The sequence below is a fragment of the Citrus sinensis genome, chromosome 1, assembly GCF_022201045.2.
Source record: "Citrus sinensis cultivar Valencia sweet orange chromosome 1, DVS_A1.0, whole genome shotgun sequence".
NCBI classification, from domain to species: domain Eukaryota; kingdom Viridiplantae; phylum Streptophyta; class Magnoliopsida; order Sapindales; family Rutaceae; genus Citrus; species Citrus sinensis.
Window position 1 is genome coordinate 11,578,870 of NC_068556.1, and position 19,089 is coordinate 11,597,958.

The window sequence follows — 19,089 nt, forward strand, 5'->3', positions numbered from 1 at the left end:
CGGCACCTTCAGTTTCTGAAGACCGCATCCAGCAAGTCTTCGACAAAGGGGATACACTCTCCAGGCAGCAGCAACTCCAAACCAAATTTGAGACTTTTTAGCAGTAGATTTTCGACCAGCAGATGGAACTACTTGTTGGCCAGCGACGTATCCTTGCTCACCTCGGTTATGATCCAGGCAGTTCCTTTTCGCAGCCCCGTCTTAGTTTCTACATGTATGCATTTCGTACAAACATTACTCCTACACTGTGGTGCTTATGATACTATTTTTTTTTATGCTTATGATGATTTTGTGATGCTTTTGTTGAATATTTAAACTTTGTTTGTGATTGTGTTGATTTTGATGATATGTTTGAGTTTTGCTTATGATAATGATGCATTTGTTGGTATGGAGGTTGGTTGATAATTGGAATTTATATGGGAGTGTTTTTAACTACTTCTATTTTTTAGGATATGTTCATTTTTTAGGGGAGATTCTGCCGAAATTTTTACACGACATAGGTAATATATAAACTTCTCTCTTTACTCTTTTCAAGTTTATTTCATTTCTATGATGAAAGGGGAGATAAATTATACCTATTGATTGACCATATACTTAGGGGGAGTAAAATTGCACAAATATTTTTTCTTAAAAAGTTTGTCATCATAAAAAAGGGGGAGATTGTTAACATGAATATTTATTTAATATTGATTTTGATGATAAAAAACTTGATTAAGATTGATTAATTTTTTTAAAAAAAATTAACTCAAATCATTATTTTGATAATGTAAAGGCTATACACTCAAATGGAAAATGATTTTATGAAATTGGTTGTTTTTCAAGTTCATGATCTAATTGAAAGTTTTGAAAACCTTGATATTAACATGTACTGCTTAAAATTCTGGAAATGGACTTATATGACAAGTTTCATATAGTTTTGGGCCATAGTAAATTTTATAACGTTTTAGGGCAAAACTATAATTTTGCAAAATAGATCACTGTAGTAGTCACTGTAGCAAACGGCTAACCGACATCTTGATGACGGCTAGCCGACATCAAACAGAATTGAAGATTAGCCTTTGGACACTAACGGCGATCCGACATCTTGAAAATGACGATCTGACAATTTGAAATTTTGTCCAACGGTAACTTGGACCAGTCAAAACGGAGATCTGACTTCGAGTTAACGGTGATTCGACTTCAAGCAAAAAGTCAATAATGGCTAGTTTTAAGCTCCAACTATAAATAAGCTCAATCAAATTTAAACATTGGTTGATCACAACGTTGTCATTGAGCTTATAATTGAGAATATAACATTCATCGAGCTTCAAATTCATTCTTGCTTCATTTATTCACACATTGGGTATTGATTTGTAATCATATATATTATGTGAGAGAAAAACAAATTTGTAATCTTTGTTTTGCATGATTGTAAGTGTTGGGATATACTTGGGTTAAGAGATTGGGGATAATCTCTTGGTGTAAAGGTTGATTAACACCTTTGAAGTCAATTGTAAATGTTCTTGAAGCTTTTAAGGCTTGATTAGTGGAATCCTCAAGCCCGATGTGCTTGGAGGTGTAGACGTAGGTAAGGTTGGCCGAACCACGTAAAAATCTCTGTGTTTGAATTTCTTTCCCCTTATCTTTATATATTTTGGTTGATTTACTTTTTGTTACTTTAAATTCGTTTAAGATTTCTATTAAGTTTTGCAAAAATTTTAGAAACCCAATTCACCCCCCTCCCCACTTGGGTTGCTTTGATAGTATTTCATCATCCTTGTTGGCTAAAAACAACACCCAAGTGTACCAAGAAAAATCATCAACTATAACAAATGCATAGTACTTTCTGCTATTGGTTGCATTTTTGGATGGCCCAAAGAAATCCATGTGAAGTAGTTGAAGAGGTTTTAAGGTAGAGATATGATTTTTATCTTTGAAAGATTTTTTGACTTGCTTTCCCAATTGACATGCATCACATACTTTGTCTTTTTAAAAGCCAATTTTTAGAAGACCTCTGACTAAATCATTTTTATAAATCTTTAAAATCAATTTCATACTTACATGGCCTAGTCTTTTATGCCACAACCAACTATTATCGTACAAAGCCGAATAATATTTATTATAAGATGATGCACAATCTATATCAATGTTATAAATATTTATGCATCTTTTTCCAATAAAGAGGGCTTTACCATCACGTGCGTTCCCAATAATACATTTTAATTTAGCAAAGATGAATTTATAACTTTCATTACATTGACTAATGCTAAACAAATTATCCTTTAAATTATCAACCAAACAAACATTTCAATAACGATAGAAGAATGCTTACCAACAATACCAACTCAAATGATTTTGCCATTTGAATTGTCTCTAAAAGCAACACCTCTGCTATCTTCAACATGTTGAAGGTTTAAAGCCATGAGTAGTCATTAGTCATGTGTCTTGAGCATCCACTATTCAAATATTATTTATTTCTTTTCTTCTTTGAGCCTTATAAGAAAGTTCCAATTTGAGTGTTAGTAATAGTTCCTTTTGAGACCCAAATCTTCTTAGCACTAACAAATGTGTTCTTTTTAAAATAACAAACATAGATTTTATGCTCATTTTCTTGACAGTAATTACGAGTGACTTGAGATTTAGTGAATGAGGTAGCCTTAACAAAATAGCTCTTCCAAATTCTTCTGTTTATCGGTAAATCTTAAAACAATGTCATTTGAGTTATTGCTCATCTCTTAAGATTTTTTTTCTTAAGTTAAATCAAGCTAGTGAACTCTTATGCTCAAGTTAAATGCTTGATTTTTTGTCAAAGGAAATGATCTCCTTTTGCAAGACACCATTATCTTTTTCAAGACACTTGATCCTTTCTTTTAAAGAATTATTTCCATTCTTCAAATCCTCATTTTGCTTTTATAAATCATCATTCTCATTTGAAAAGGCTAAAATTTTCTTTTCTAAGAAAAGCATTTTTCGAACCCATTTTCTTCAAATCATAATGTAATTCTTGAAAAGTTCTAACTAATTCATACAAGAAGGAATTTGATTTACCTCATCAAGCTCATCAAATGGTTCATCTTATTGCCATAAGCGCCAAGTTTGATATTTCACAAACTTGCTCTTGATCAACGGATTCTTCATCACGATCATCCCATGTTGCCACCACTGCTTTCTTTATTCACTTAGGGCTATTGAAAACAAGGCATTACACGACTGGGATTTTTGAACTCAAAATAAATAATTGTCTCATTCTTTTTTTTCCCATTTAAAGTTTTCTCTTTTGAAATCTTTAAATCTTCTTCTTTCACTTGGCTTGTTGAAAACTCTTCTATATTTTCTAGTGATCATGACAATGTCTTCATCTTGAAAATCATTGTCATCAACATTTATTTCAACTCTAGGAGATTTCAAAATGATGTTCTTTTTCTTCTTATCTTTATCAACCTTGTCATTTGTAGGTATTCTTCATATGAGATAAGTGAGCTAATAAAATCATCAAGAGATAAAGTATTAAGATCTTTTACTTCTTCAATGACTGTTTTCTTTGGTCTTTACTCTTTTTACAATGACTTAATGATCTTCTTCAGTTTTCACTATTTGTAAAGGTCCTTTTTAGTGCTCTATAAGTGTTTACATTATTGGTGAATCTAAGAATGACCATTTTGATTAAAAAATGGTGATTTGTTTAAAAAAAAGATTGTATTTAAATATCTTGGTGACATACATAATAATATACAATTGTATATGGGGTGATGTATTTGTCAAATGACACATGAAGCTCATGGCTCATTAGTCAAAACCAAACAATAAAAAGAAGCAAACAATGATTAGATATAAAATCACATTATTAAAAATAATAATGCAAACAATAAAAGAATAACAAAATAAAAGGATATGTATTAGGAGTTGTGATTGTGGGTCTTATCTTCCTTTGATTTTACATTTAGAAATAGCTTAAACACCGTCTATAGATGGAGAATAGGTTTCCCATCATGTTTTCATATAAACTGACAAATAAGGTCGTTTATAGTTAGATGCCCGAGATTGTACCGTGTCAACATAAATATTTTCATAATATTGATTTTAATGATAACAAAATATATTAAGAATGTTGGATTCATTAAAATTGGTTAATTCTTTAAGGTCGTATGAAGTTTTTAGAGTTTAAGAATCTAGACAAAAACGGATAACCGTTAATCTTGAAATGGCAAACTGATTTTACAATAATTTCATATAGTTTTGATTCTGAAAGATAATGGTGAACCATTTATTAGAAAATGATTAACCAAAAAATTTCAGAGAGTAATTTGACTGAAAACGGTGAACTGTTTAGTACAAATAGGTAGTCGATCATTTTATGCAGGTCTCTAGAATTAAACGATGAACCAAATATTCAAAATCTACATAACAGTAACTTTGACAAAGTCAAAACGGTGATCTGACGGTGGTTAACGGCTATTCGATTATGACTAGAAAGTCAATAACGGCTAGTTCTCTTCTTCATCCATAAAAAATGATCAATCAAATTGAAATTACAACAGATTCTACAATCATCATTGAACTTGTTATTGTGCATTAAATCCTTCTTGTGCTTAAAACTTGATAGATCACACTTTGAGCTTTCATTTGTTGACACATTAATTGAGTGAAGAAAACTTTGCATAATTTTATCAAATTGAGTGTTTGAGAGTGTGGGAAACACTTAGGTTAAGAGGTTTGGGATAATCTTATATTATAAAGGTTGATTAACACCTTGGAAGTCAATTGTAAAAGTTTTGAAGTTATAGAGTGTAAAGCTTGGATAGTGGAATCCTCAAGCCCGGTGAACTTAGAGGCGAGGACATAGACGGATTTTGTCGAACCACGTAAAAATCTCGTGTTTAATTCTCTTTCTCTTCTCTCTTTACATTTTGATTGCTGTTATTTATTTGTTATTTGCTTAACTTTATTAGCATTTGTATTAGAAATTTTATTTAAATTACTCCATATTTTTTAGAAATCCAATTCACCCTCTCTTGGGTTGCATAACTTGTATTTCATTTGGTATAAGAGCAAGGTTCTCTTGTTAGGAATTAACTATCTGGAGTTAAATATTCATGGCAACCCAAAATGATTCCACCTTTAGGGAAGGTCAGTCTACTACTAAACCACCATTCTTTGATAGGAATGATTATTCATACTGGAAAAATATGATGAGAATTTACTTCCAAGCATTAAATTATGAAATATGAGAAATCGTTAATGATGGACCATTCATGTCAACTACTAAAAATGAATAAGGGAAAGAAATTGCAAAACCTTCATGTGAATGGAGTGAGGCGGAAAAGAAAAAGGTTGCTTTAAATTCTCAAGCCATTAATGCCTTGTTTTGTGCCTTAAACAAGAAAACATTCTATAGAGTTTTAGGTTGTTCTAATACATATGAGATTTGGAAGAAACTTGAGGTAGTTTATGAAGGTACAAATCAATTTAAAGAGTCTAAAATCAGTGGATATATTAAGCAATGCAAATTATTCCAAATGGAACAAAATGAGAGTGTGCATTCTATGTATACTAGATTTACGGATATTGTAAACACTCTAGGAGCTCTAGTAAAAATCTTTTCAAATAGCAAAAAGGTAAAGAAAATCATTAGGTCTTTATCAAAAGAACGGAGACCTAAGAGAACTACTATTGAGGAAGCCAAGTATTTAAATACTTTAACTACTAATATTTTAATTGGCTCACTTATTTCTTATCAAGATGATTTGGCAGCCGAAAGAAGTGATGAAGATAAAAGAAAGAATAGTATTGTCCTGAAGTTTTCAAGATCAAAAAGTGAAAATGAAAGCGAATTCGAAGATGAAGATATGGCTATGATAGCCAGCTAGAAATTCAGGAAGCTTTTCAAGAAATCACGCGAGTGAAGAAAGATCAGAAACTTTAAAAATCAAAAGAAAAAGAAGGAAGCAATTATATGCTTTGAATGCAAGAAGCTTGGACATAAAAAATTATAATGTCCTCTCTTTAACAAGGCGAAAAAGGTGGCCACATGGGATAACAACAATGAGGAGACCTCATTTGAGGAGGAACCACATGATGTGTCAAAAGTGGGACTTATGGGATATGTACAGAACTTGATAAGGCAAATAATCTCCCTTCTTATGATGAATTATTCGAAGCGTTCATTGAATGTCATAATGATTTAAAGAAGATTAGAATAAAAAATGTTTCTCTTAGAAAGCAAAATGTAGAACTTTCAAATGAGAATGAATCTTCAAATGCAAAAGTTGAATGTCTAGAATTAGAGAATGAAAGTTTGCATGGTGAGATTAGGTCTTACAAAGAAAGCATTGTATTTAAGCATGAAAGATTACATATTGATGATTTGAAAAAGGAAAATGAAATGCTTAGGAAAAAGAGCAATGCGCTAATAATATTGTCACAAAATTTGCAAATAGGGAAAAGATTTTAAATAACTTGCTTGGATCTCAAAAATGTGTTTTTGACAAGAGAAATTGACTATAAGCCAAATTTCAAACAAAAATATTACAAGTATTACTTTGTGAAGGCTACTGCCATTAATGATCAAATTGTATGTCATTATTGAATTAGAAATGGTCATATGAGCTATAGATGTCCAGTTAAAAGGAACCATTACTAACACTCAAAGACCTAAAAAGCTTTAGGTACCTAAAACTTGAGATTTCTTTTACAGGGTTTAAAGAAGAATAAGAATAAATGGTACTTGGACAGTGGATGCCCGAGACATATGACAGACAATTACCCTTGGTTTTCGAGTTTTATAAAGATCGAAAACGGTGGACAAGTATCTTTTGGAGATAATTTAAAAGGAAAGATTATTGGTATTGGTAATATGGATAAAGATTCTTCTACCTTGATTGAAAATGTGTGTTTAGTTGAAACTTGAAATAGAACTTGCTTAGTGTTAGTCAATTGTGTGATAAAGGCTATAGAGTTATTTTTGACAAAACAAAATTTTTTATTGAGAATGTATGTGACGGCAAAGTTTTGTTTGCCAAAAAAAAAATGTATTAATGTGTATCAACTCTTGATAAATATTTTTCTGCATTATATGATGATAATTGGTTATGACATAGAAGACTAGGTCATGCAAGCATGGATTTGATTTCAAAAATTTTTTAAAATGATTTAGTTAAAGGTCTTCCAAAAATTGGTTTTCAAAAAGATAGAATTTGTAAAGCTTGTCAATTTAGAAAGCATATCAAAACTTCTTTCAAAAATAAAAAACATGTTTCCACTTCAAAACCACTTCAACTTCTTCACATGGATTTGTTTGGACCTTTTGAATATGCTAGTCTAAGTGGCAAGTACTATGCATTTGTAATTGTTGATGATTATTCTAAATACACGTGGGTATTGTTCTTAGCTAATAAGGATGATGTCTTTGGTGCTTTTAAAATCTTTTGTAAAAAGGTTCAAAATGAAAAAGTCTATGCTATTTCTTATATTAGGAGTGACCATGATGATGAAGTTGAAAATCATGATTTTAAAAGTTTTTACAATACCTTTGGAACAGACATCAATTTCATCACCAAGGACCCCACACCAAAATGGAGTTGTTGCAAGAAAGAATAGGTCTATTAAAAAATGACTAGGACCATATTGAATGAAAATGTATTACCGAATTACTTTTAGGCCGAAGCCATTAATATCGCATGCAATGTTTTGAATTGTGTTTTGGTTAGACTCTACCTTAATAAAACTCCCTATGAGCTTTGGAAAAATAGAAAATCCAACATTTGTTATTTGAAAGTTTCCGAATGCAAATGTTTTATATTAAATACTAAAGACAATCATGGTAAATTTCATCCAAAATCAAATGTTGGTATTTTTCTTGGATATTCAAATACAAGCAAAGCTTATATAATGTATAATAAAAGAACCTTGGTTGTTTAAGAATCTATGCATGTTACATGTGATGAGACTAATGCTTCCTCTATGAATAAAGTTGTTGTTAATGATGATGCAGATGAAGAGTTATAAAAAGAAAAGTCTTCAAATGACAAACAAGATAATGCACTATGCGAGAATCAAGAGGAGCGACAAGAAGAACAAACTAATCTGGAGTAAAATGAAGGTAATTCTATATCACTTCTTAAGGAGTGGAGGTATATTTCTTCTCATCCTAAAGAATTAATATTAGTAGATCCTTGACGAGGTGTAACTACACGATCATCATTTAGAAATACTTGTGAGCATGCTGTATTCATATCTCAAATTGAACCAAAATCTTTTTCGAATGCAGAAAACAATGAATCTTGGATTATGTCAATGCAAGAGTTAAGTCAATTTGAGAGAAATAAGGTGTGGAAATTAGTTCCTAAACCAGAATATTAATTTATTATAGGTGCAAAATGGGTATTCAGGGATAAGATGAATGAATCCGGTGTGATTGTAACGAACAAAGCTAGATTAGTAGGTCAATGATACCACTAAGAAGAAGGAATTGATTTTGATGAACCTTTTGTACCTATAGCTAGATTAAAATCAATTAGGATACTTTTAGCATTTCCATGTCATAAGGATTTCATTTTGTATCAAATGGATGTTAAAAATTCCTTTCTAAATTATTATATTATGGAAGAAGTTTATGTCAAACAACCTCCTGCTTTGAAAATGAAAAATTTCTAAATCATGTTCACAAGTTGTCTAAAGCATGGTATGAAAGTCTTAGTAGATTTCTTTTGGAAAATGGTTTTTCAATGGAAAAAGAGATACTACACTTTTTATTAAGCATAAGAATGAAGATATACTCATTGTTTAAATTTATGTTGATAATGAAGATATACTTATTGTTCAAATTTATGTTGATGATATTATATTTGGTTCTACTAATGAGTCTTTGTGTGAGGAATCTTTTATCTTGTGTGAGTAAAGAATTTGAGATGGTCATGATAGGAGAGTTGAAGTACTTCCTTGGACTACAAAAAACAAAAACAAATAAGGAACCTTCATCAATCAAGCCAAATATTTGAGAGATTTACTTAAAATGTTCAAATTTTAAAATGGAAAGGCTAAAAGCACTCCAATGAGCTCAACAATCAAGCTCGACAAAGATGAAAAAGGTAAAAAAGTTGATGTCAAACATATCGAGGTATGATTCTATCTTTACTTGATTTGACTGTTAATAAACTAGACATTATGTTTAGTGTGTGCTTGTATGTAAGATTTTAATCATATCCCGAAGGAATCTTATTTGCTTGATGTTAAAAGAATTTTCCATTATTTCAGTTGAACCATAGATTTTAAACTTTGATATCCTAGAGGAACTCACATAGATCAAACTTGTTATTCGGATGCCGACTTTGTTGGTTATAAGGTTGATAGGAAGAGTATTAGTGGAACATGTCACTTTTTAGGTCCCTCAATTGTCTCTTGATTTAGTAAAAAGTAAAATTCAATTGCACTCTCAACCATCGAGGTGAATATCTTGCCACCAGTAGTTGTTGTGCACAAGTCCTTTGGATTAAGCAAAATCTTAGTGACTATGGTATTAACCTTGATCATATACCTTTCATGTGTGACAATACTAGCATTATAAACCCATCAAAGAATCTCATTCAATATTCTAGAACCAAGCACATTGAGATCAGACACCATTTCTTAACAAATCATGTTAAAAAAAGGGATATTACATTAGAATTTTTATCAATAGAAAAATAACTTACAAGTATCTTCACAAAACCCCTTAGTGAAGAATAGTTTATTAAAATTAGACATGAGCTTGGGATGATGAAGGTTGCACATTAGCACAAGTTTATATGATATCAAGACTATCTTGCTCTTTATGATGTGATTATTGGCTTAAGAATGTGTTATTGTCAAGATTGGTTGTTATGTTTGAGTTGCATGCCTATATATACATTCATGAATGATGCATTAAAATAGCCTTTAAAATATTTCAGATTAATAAATGATCTTGGAATTGATCAATTTTTTGCCAAAGATTAAAACAAATGTGCGAAATCATAGTTTAAAATAAATGGATAAGTGTTTACTCAATAAACGGAAAACCATTTTGTGACATAAATTTAAGGGATATGTTTTGCAAATTAATGGTTTACCAATTAAATTTATCAGTTTTCTGTTTTAAAATTGAAAAGGTATTTGAGTGATTAATCTATAACGGCTAACTGATATCTCTAAATGGTAAACCGTATCCAAATTGTTAGTTTCTGGAAATTATCGGTTTGCCAATAACTTAAGTCGGCTCACCGTTATCATGTGACAAGTTACTGCTAACATGTATGTGCTTATAATGCTGATTTTGATGATAACAAACAATATCAAGAATGATTAAATTTCAAAAGCGCAAATTATTTTTCATACATTCTAAATAAATCATTATTTTGATAAAATAAAGGTTTATTCTCAAAGGAAAAATGATTTTTTGAAATTGGTTGTTTTCAAGTTCATGATCTAATTGAAAAAGTTTTGAGAACTTTGAAATCAACAAGTATTGCTTAAAATTCTGGAAATGGACTTGTTTGAAAAGTTTTATAAAGTTTTGAGCCATAGTATAATTATAGAAAGTTTTTGGGCAAAGCTATAATTATGGAAAATGGTTTATTGTATCAGTCACTGTAGCAAACGGCAATCCAACATCTTGATAACGGCTAACCAACATAGAACAGAATTGAAGATTAGCTTCTGGACACTAACGGTGATCTAACATCTTGATAACGGCTAACTGACATCAAATATAATTAAAGATTAGCTTCTGAACACTAACGGTGATCCGACATCTTGATAATGGCGATCCAAAAAATTTGAATTTTTGTCACAATGGTCACTTGCTCAAGTCAAAACGGTGATTCGATAAATGCTAAACAACAATCTGATTTTTTTTTAAGTTTGTTGAATTTGAAATTGTTTAAACTTGAAAAGGGGGAGCTTACATGTAAAGGGAGCAAATTTTGAAATTAATTTCTAATACATATAAGGTTTGTCATCATAAAAAAGGAGAGAATGTTAACATAAATATTTTCATATAACATCAATTTTGATGATAACAAACTAGATTAAGAATGTTGAAATCTTTAAAATTGGTTAATTCTTTAAAGCCATATGAAGTCTTAGACAAGTTTAAGAATCTGAAAAAAAAAAAAGGGATAACCGTTAATCTTGAAACGAGAAATCGATTTTATAAGGATTACATATAGTTTTGATTCTGGAAGATAACGGTGAACCATTTATTAGAAAATGATTAACCGAAAAATTTCATAAAGCAATTTAATAGAAAATGGTGAACCTTTTAGCACAACGGGTAGTCGATAATTTCTTGCAGGTCTCTGGAACAAAACGGCAAATCCACAATGCCAAATTGTGAACCGACTATTCGAAATCTGCATAATGATAATCTGGACAAAGTCAAAATGATAATCTGACAGTGGTTAACAGTGATTCGATTATGGTTAGAAAGTCAACAATGGCTAGTTCTCTTCTCCATCTATAAAAAAAGATCAATCAAATTCAAATTACAATGGATTCTATAATCATCATTCAACTTGTTATTGTGCATTTAATCCTTTCTGTGCTTAAAACTTGTTAGATCCCACTTTAAGCTCTCATTTGTAAACACATAAATTGTGTGAAGAAAATTTTGTATAATTTTTATCAAATTGAGTGTTTAAGAGTGTGGGAAATACTTTGGTCAAGAGGTTTGAGATAACCTCAGATTATAAAGGTTGATTAACATCTTGAAAGTTAATTCTAAAAATTTTGAAGCCTTAGTGTGTAAGCCTTAGATAGTGGAATTCTCGAGCCCAATGAGCTTGGAGGTATGGACGTAAGCAGACTTTTCCAATCCACGTAAAACTCTCATGTTTGATTCTCTTTCTCTTCTCTCTTTACATTTTGATTGATGTTATTTATTTATTATTTGCTCAATTGTATTAGATTTTTTATTTAAATTACTCCATATTTTTTAGAAACCCAATTTACCCCCCTCTTGAGTTGCATAGCTAGTATTCCATATCATGGACATTTTTTTAAAACAACGGCCACAATTGGGAAACTACTCCCTGTACGTATTCGTTGGGATGCATTTCAAGAGTCAAAATGATGTCATCCAATGACTCTTTATTTAAGTCATCCCTAATGAATTGAATCTTGTCTTCCCTATTATTGTACACCATTACCAAAGATTTACACAGATTCTTTTTTGTATATCGCTCGATCGTTTTCTTAAATAATTTTCTTTCCCGCAACCAGGTATATAGGCAACAAATTTAGAAGGTAACTCCCTTACTAATCCTACTTTGGCTCCAATTAACCAATGGAGCTCAACAAGGATGTCATTTCTCATAAGCAGTCACAAGTGTTCAAACCAAGCTTTGTAGATTGTGAGAACGGTATCTTGAGTAAGAGAGGAAAATTACTTGTGAAGCTTTGGAAAATTGTATTTCTATCTGTACTTTCGCTAAATAATATTAGTCATCGTAGAAAACTAATAGAATTAACTTTAATTATCACGGAGAACCATTATCTACCACATAACCGGGGTAACAAATAACAACACACCAAATAAAAGAATCAATCTAGTAAAATCAAAACACGTGAAAGCAAAGAACAAAATCAAAACACATAATGTAAAAAGTGGGATGTTAACTTACCGTCGTCCTTTATTAAGTTTACCTCAAGTTATAATTGGATTTCATAGATATCATCTTCTCTTTCCCTAAGTTGTCTTTCTAACACTTCAAAATGGGATATTAAAATGGTGGTGGTAGATCTAAAATAGGATATGATTTATAAACTTGGAGTAGTCTACTTAGGTGATGCTTCACACGTAAAAGTCGATTAAGGTGGTTGATCAAGATCTGTATTATTGAGGTACTTATGACGTATAGTACAAGTGATAAGAGAGAAAAAAATGTTAAACAAACACACTTTAACAAGAAACAAATAATTTCAATCAGCAAAGAAATAGTAAAACAAATGACAAAAAGTCAAGTCATCGAAAGAAAAGACTTAATCAAGATTTGGTGGGTCATTCAAATTTATTTTGGTGTCTTCCTCTAGATATGGCTTTCATCTTTGACCATTAACTTTAAAAGTGGGATTTCTTTGGATCCTTAATTTTAATAGCCCCATATACAAAAGAAATGTAAACACTATATGACCAAACCATCAAGAGCATAACTCACCTAGAAATATATGCAGGTGAGAACTAAATAAAAGCATTTTTTGACATGGTGTAAAAGATTTTCTCACAATATGCTTGTCATGAAAGGATTTCATCATCATTGTGAATCTCTTCATGTTCTGCCAACTGTAATCTCCTTTCTGAACTACAAATATGGTGAATGATACCTGCATTCATTTGTTTGCCGTTAAAGGGGGATGAGATGATTTCTAACAATGTGTTTTCTTCTCCCAAGACTGCATATTTCAAAGTGTCGGGTAACGATTTGAGCTCTATCTTTGGTGGTGATTCCGATAATGGGCTAAGTTCCTTCCTTGATGGTACTAATTGCTCTATTCTTGACTTCCATTTATTGTTATCCATAGATGGTGATGAATTGTGTAAGACAATGACCTCATTAATTGATCTGTCAATATTAAAATCCAAACCAAAATGAGTTAAATATTTTTGTGAAAGATCGTCACTAAGGGTAAATGGAAGAGTATGATCAACTGGCTCTTCAATCGAATCCACAACAATGATTCTATCATCTTTATCAAGGGTTTGTTTGGCAGTGTTAAGATATTCAGCTCCATAGTCATGTTGCCAAAGGACAATTGCATATTTCATGTCCTACATTGGATATGGGAATCAACAGTTGCCAAGAAAGGTCGGTCTAGAATAATAGAGATTTGCTTCTTCGAATTCTGTATTTATTGAGTATCAATCACAATAAAATTAACAAGAAAATAAAACTTGTCTACCTGGATAAGCATTTCCTCTACAATACTACGAGGTATTTTCATAGATCGATCTGTGAACAGCAACACAACTATAGTTAGGTATAATTCTCTTAATCCAAGTTTCACAAATACTAAGTAAGGCAAAATATTTACACTAACTCCTAAGTCTAACAAAACAATCTCAATTATTTAGTTCCTTATACTACATGAAATGGTAGGAGAGCTTGGATCTTTGTATTTTGGAGGAATTTTGTGTTGAAGTATGGAACTAATGTTTTCTATTAGAAAGGTCTTCTTTTTAACGTGAATGCTTCTCTTTTTAATGCAAAATCTTTATGAAACTTGGCATAAAAATGCACTTGTTTTATGGCATCAAACAAAAGAATGTTAACACGTACCTGTTTAAAGATTTTCATAATCTCACAGTCAAATTTTCTTTCATTGCTTTAGATAACCTCTGAGGAACTTTGGGGACATACTTTCGTGGGCAACTTTCTTCTTTCTCCTTTAGTGATGAGTCCATAAAGTCTAAGGGCTCAATTTGAGTTGTTCTTTTCACTAGCATCTCCACTTTTTTATCAACTTCTTTGCCTTTTCACAAGGTTATGATATCTTTGACCTATTCATGTTGCTATGGTGAACTTGTACTCACTTCATGTACTTCTTTAAGATTAAATATTGGCTGGCTTGGGAATTTACTTTTTCAACAGTCATCGCCAAGGTCTAAACTAAAGAAGTAAGTTGACCCATCAACTTTTTGAGGTTTGAAATTGATTGAGCTTACTATAGAGACCAGCTCTTATCTCATTCAGTAGCTCATCAATTGTGTGATTTCAGTAAAATTTTTGAGACTTTAGAATGCCTCTTCCCACGGTCTAACTTGTAAGTGGCTCTAATTACGATTGCATTGTCTGAATTGTGGTTGAAAGACTTGGGAAGCTTTATGAGCTGGTTGCATTAGTGGATCTGGAGCTGATGTTTCATTCTGTTGGAATCCTTAAGACCAGAAAAAGTTATAATGGTCTCTCTATCTAAGATTATAAGTATTGGAGCAAGGATTGTAGTTCAACTGCTTTCCATATGGCTTGATATAGTATGAATCTTGGTCAAATTGATTATAGGCATGTGGCTCTGATGATTTGGCAATTGTTAATGATGTTATTTGGCAAGAATTCCTTCAACTATTTCTTTGACTTCCTTGATTTTTTGTCTTAACTCGCCAACATGGACTTTATTTACTCCTTTGATTTTTCTCACTTTCCTGAGTGATTGGCTCCGGTGTTCGAAATTATCTACTAGTCGCCAGAAGAAACCCCAAATCTCTTATATGCTTTTAGACATTAGCTTACCTCTATTTGTTGCCATTAGTTATTTTTAATATGTGGCAATAATCCCTCGAAGAAGTATTGACATTAGTGTTATTTCTCGTACCATGATGTGGACACTTTAAGAGCAGCCTATTGAATCGCTCTCATGCTTCACAGAACAGCTCATCTTGTCTCTAAGTAAACTCTAAGATTTCCCTGAAAATAGCATTAGTTTTATGCACTGGGAAGTATTTATTTAGAAACTTGGTTACCATTTGTTCCCATGATGTGATATTATTAACAGGCAACGTATTGAACCAAGAACAAGTTATATTTTTAAAGAGAATAAAAACAATCTAAGCTTAACATCTTCATTTGAAAAATGTTCATAGTTAAAAGTTTGGTGAACAACATGAAAATCATTCAAATGATTGTATGGGTCTTCGTTTTCTAAGTAGTAGAATGTTAGAGACAATTTAGCATACTAGGTTTTAACTTGAAACTCCTAATAGCTACATTTGGGTATCTTATCCCTAAAGTGTTTAAATTAGCTAAATGACTTAAGTAGTCCTCAAATGGGCTCTGTTTTGGTGCTTGTGGTTATTATTCTAAATCTATTTCAATTTTATCCTCACTTTTAACCTTTGATGCAATGTGCCTATGTGTATGAAGTGTCGTTTCCAATTCAAGATCTATAGGTTCTAGATTATATAATTGTGACCTTCGACCGTGCATGCAAAGAGCACATAAAAATTAAAACAAAACTACTGGAAATAAAGAGAAAGGAGAAGTTACAATACTAACATTATCACGTTGTTACACACTTATTATGATAATACACTCTAAACCTACACACAATGTTATTTACACAATATTTACAAAGAAAATTAATTCTACAAATTAAAATGACTTACCTCCTTAGTAACGGCAACAAAAACTTTTTATACAAATTTTGTTATACTCACAAGCACACGAATCTATTGTAGTATACATTTATGTAAATTAATATCGATCCCACGAGGAGGTAAATTTAATTATATGTAATGTTAATTTTCCATGTGCATTTGTGAATTGGCTAGAGATGAATTTTGAGTAATACTAAGATTTAAAAATAAAAAAGGTAGGTCTAAATGACGGATGAAAATAATTAAAATAAAACATTTGAATCTTTGGATTCACACTCAACACTTAATCATGGACTTAATATTCCTTTTTAGTTTCAATCAATTTATAAGGTGGTATTTCCACTACTCATAAACCTTACTCTAATAAATATGATATCAAGCACTCAGTGTGCCAGATGGTAATGATCTTCTGGTAAATGTGGTGTCAAGTACATGTTGTGCCAGACAATAATAATTCTTATGTCGACAGCGTGGCAAGACCGTCCACTAAATAAATTAGATAAATTTTTTGTTAACGTTGAGTCAAGACTATCCACAAATACAAGACATGAGTCTATTTTTAATAAATATGGTGTAAAGTGCTCATTGTGCCAGATAGTAACAATCTTTTACTACGGAGAGTCGGTATACCATGCAAAATCTAGACAAGATACACTATTTATTGACAATGAGTCAAAACAACCATATAAATCAGAGAGGAAAAGAAAACAAACTTACTAAATTAAGCCCATGGATCATGTTCAAGCAACCCAAGCTTGAAATTAAATTAGCTACTCATAATTGAAATAAAGCTAGAATAGTAATTTAATTAAAATACGTAAAAGCTACAAGATGGAGAGAGAATTACAGAAACTGAGCTTAATTTGGATTCAAAGCTACCAAATTAGAGGGGAGCCCTCTATTTATATATACAATGAGTAAATTATAGCTATCCGATGAAAATAATCTGGACGCTCAGGATTACACTGTGTGGAAAGATCTGATTGGTTAGAACACATCATTGGGTCCAACAATATGCTGCCACATCATCAGTCAATGTCACATCATCATTTTTGTCCATTAAGATGTTGTCATGTCATCAATCAACGCCACATCAGCATTTCTTGGTCTAATGGGATACTGTCACGTCATCAATCAATGCCACATTAGCTAGTTAATGCCATGTTAGGTGGGCCTCAGCAAAATTCTAAAATTATAATTTTGCTATTTATGTCATTCCTAAAGTTTTTAGTTCTTTTGAGCTCAAAAGTGCTATACGTTTTGCAGTCTGATTTTTCAGTAATCATGAAATAACCAAAATACCCTTGAAATATATAAAATACTCAAATTATAATAAAACTAAAAAAATGGAACCGCGCTTTGAGCGGCTTTAAAAAAAGAATTTAGTATTATCATTTTTTTCTTATTCTACTTTTAACGATTTATTCTATTTGATTAAAAGGCAGGCCTTCAAAAAAATGAAAAAAAAATAAAGCAAAGCTAAAATCAAAAAGACTTTTTTAATTATTTAAAATTGCATGAGCTAAATTAACACCACGGAAATAGAAGTGCCATAGATGCACCTTGTCTAAGCCAAAACCTTGGAAACCTGAGGCTAATATATCACCGTGAGGCCACCTGGAGAAGGAGCAGAAGATGCATCACAGTAGCCTCTTAGTATGTTCCCTTCTTCGGTAGTGAATCCGAGAGAGGTGAGCATTGCAGGGCAGCAATTACAGGTGATGATATCAATAGCGCGGCAACAGTCAGGGCCAATATCAGCCTGGCTATTAAGGAAGAATATAACAATCTCATTTGAGCATGATTTCAACTCCATTAATGTGTTCCAGCACTCTGTAAGGCCTTCGCTAGCTTCAAGTCTTGTTGCAAGATCGTAGCCTGATTTCATATTGTTGTCAAGGCGATCATTCCTGCTGGTTGCATTTGCAATATTGGCCATGATCAGGCAAGTCAGGGTCAAAATGAAAAACACATGTTTTAGAGCCATTGCTATTTTCTATTCTTTTATGTTGTGTTTATGTTTACGTGGGATATCATATTTTTTGTTGCTATTTATAAATTAAGGTGAGGCAGAGGAGAAGAGTGATTTAAAATGTTTATAAATTATTTCCTAATTTATGATCAAGAAGGTTTCAATTAGATAAGATAGTGGGTCTTTTCATGAACTATTACATAGGGGTGGGCAAAATACCCGAACCGACCCAAAACATTTCGGGTTCGGATCGGATCGGGTTTGACACAACTCAAAAGTGTATTACTTCCAAGTATAAGAGTGTCTAGTTATAATATAATCTGGTGAGTCTGGGGTCGAATCACAGGGAATTTTAAAATCTAGTTGTCAATTTGTTAAACAAAGAAATTAATTATGGGGAAAATAAATTATTTGAAATCAATTTAAAGATATGCTAAGATTATGGGATCCACTCTCAGTATTCAAACTATAATTTGAATACTATCTCATTTATATTTTGTCTCACTTTTACCAGTTAATTATTATATCATTTACTTCTATGTGTGTGGATAAATATGCAATAAGGGTGTGTTTGGTTGTAGTATTAAGAGGGTATTAAATTACTATTTACATTAAGTTAATACCAAACCCATGTTTGGGAAAACATCACAAAGGATTGGGGTGGGAGGCTAATGCGTCAACTGACGCATTAGCTAATCTCGACTGTGAGTCGGGAAAAGCTAATGCGTCAGTTGACGCATTAGCTTTGTTTTTTTTTTCTTTTGCTTTTAACTTTTATTTTTTGTTTTATTATTATTATAATACTAAAATAATAAATACATATAGTTTTTAATATAATATAATATTTTATTTTATTTGTTTTTACATTATAATTATTAATATAAATTAATAAATAAATAATTTATCATTCAATAATAGTATTTTTTTATTTTTACATTATAATTTATTAATAAATTTATAACTTATTATAACTAATAAAAATATTTAAATATGAATAAATTTGAATAATATTAATTTAAAATTAATAATAATATAA

The 19,089-nt window shown here is 31.3% G+C and overlaps 1 non-coding gene across 1 annotated transcript; it reads left to right on the top strand.

The window, feature by feature from the left end:
* Positions 1-15,296: 15,296 nt before the first annotated feature.
* Positions 15,297-15,400, top strand: LOC112498053 (small nucleolar RNA R71). The gene has a single exon (XR_003065139.1). It is a non-coding gene; the product is annotated as a small nucleolar RNA R71 (small nucleolar RNA).
* Positions 15,401-19,089: the final 3,689 nt, after the last annotated feature.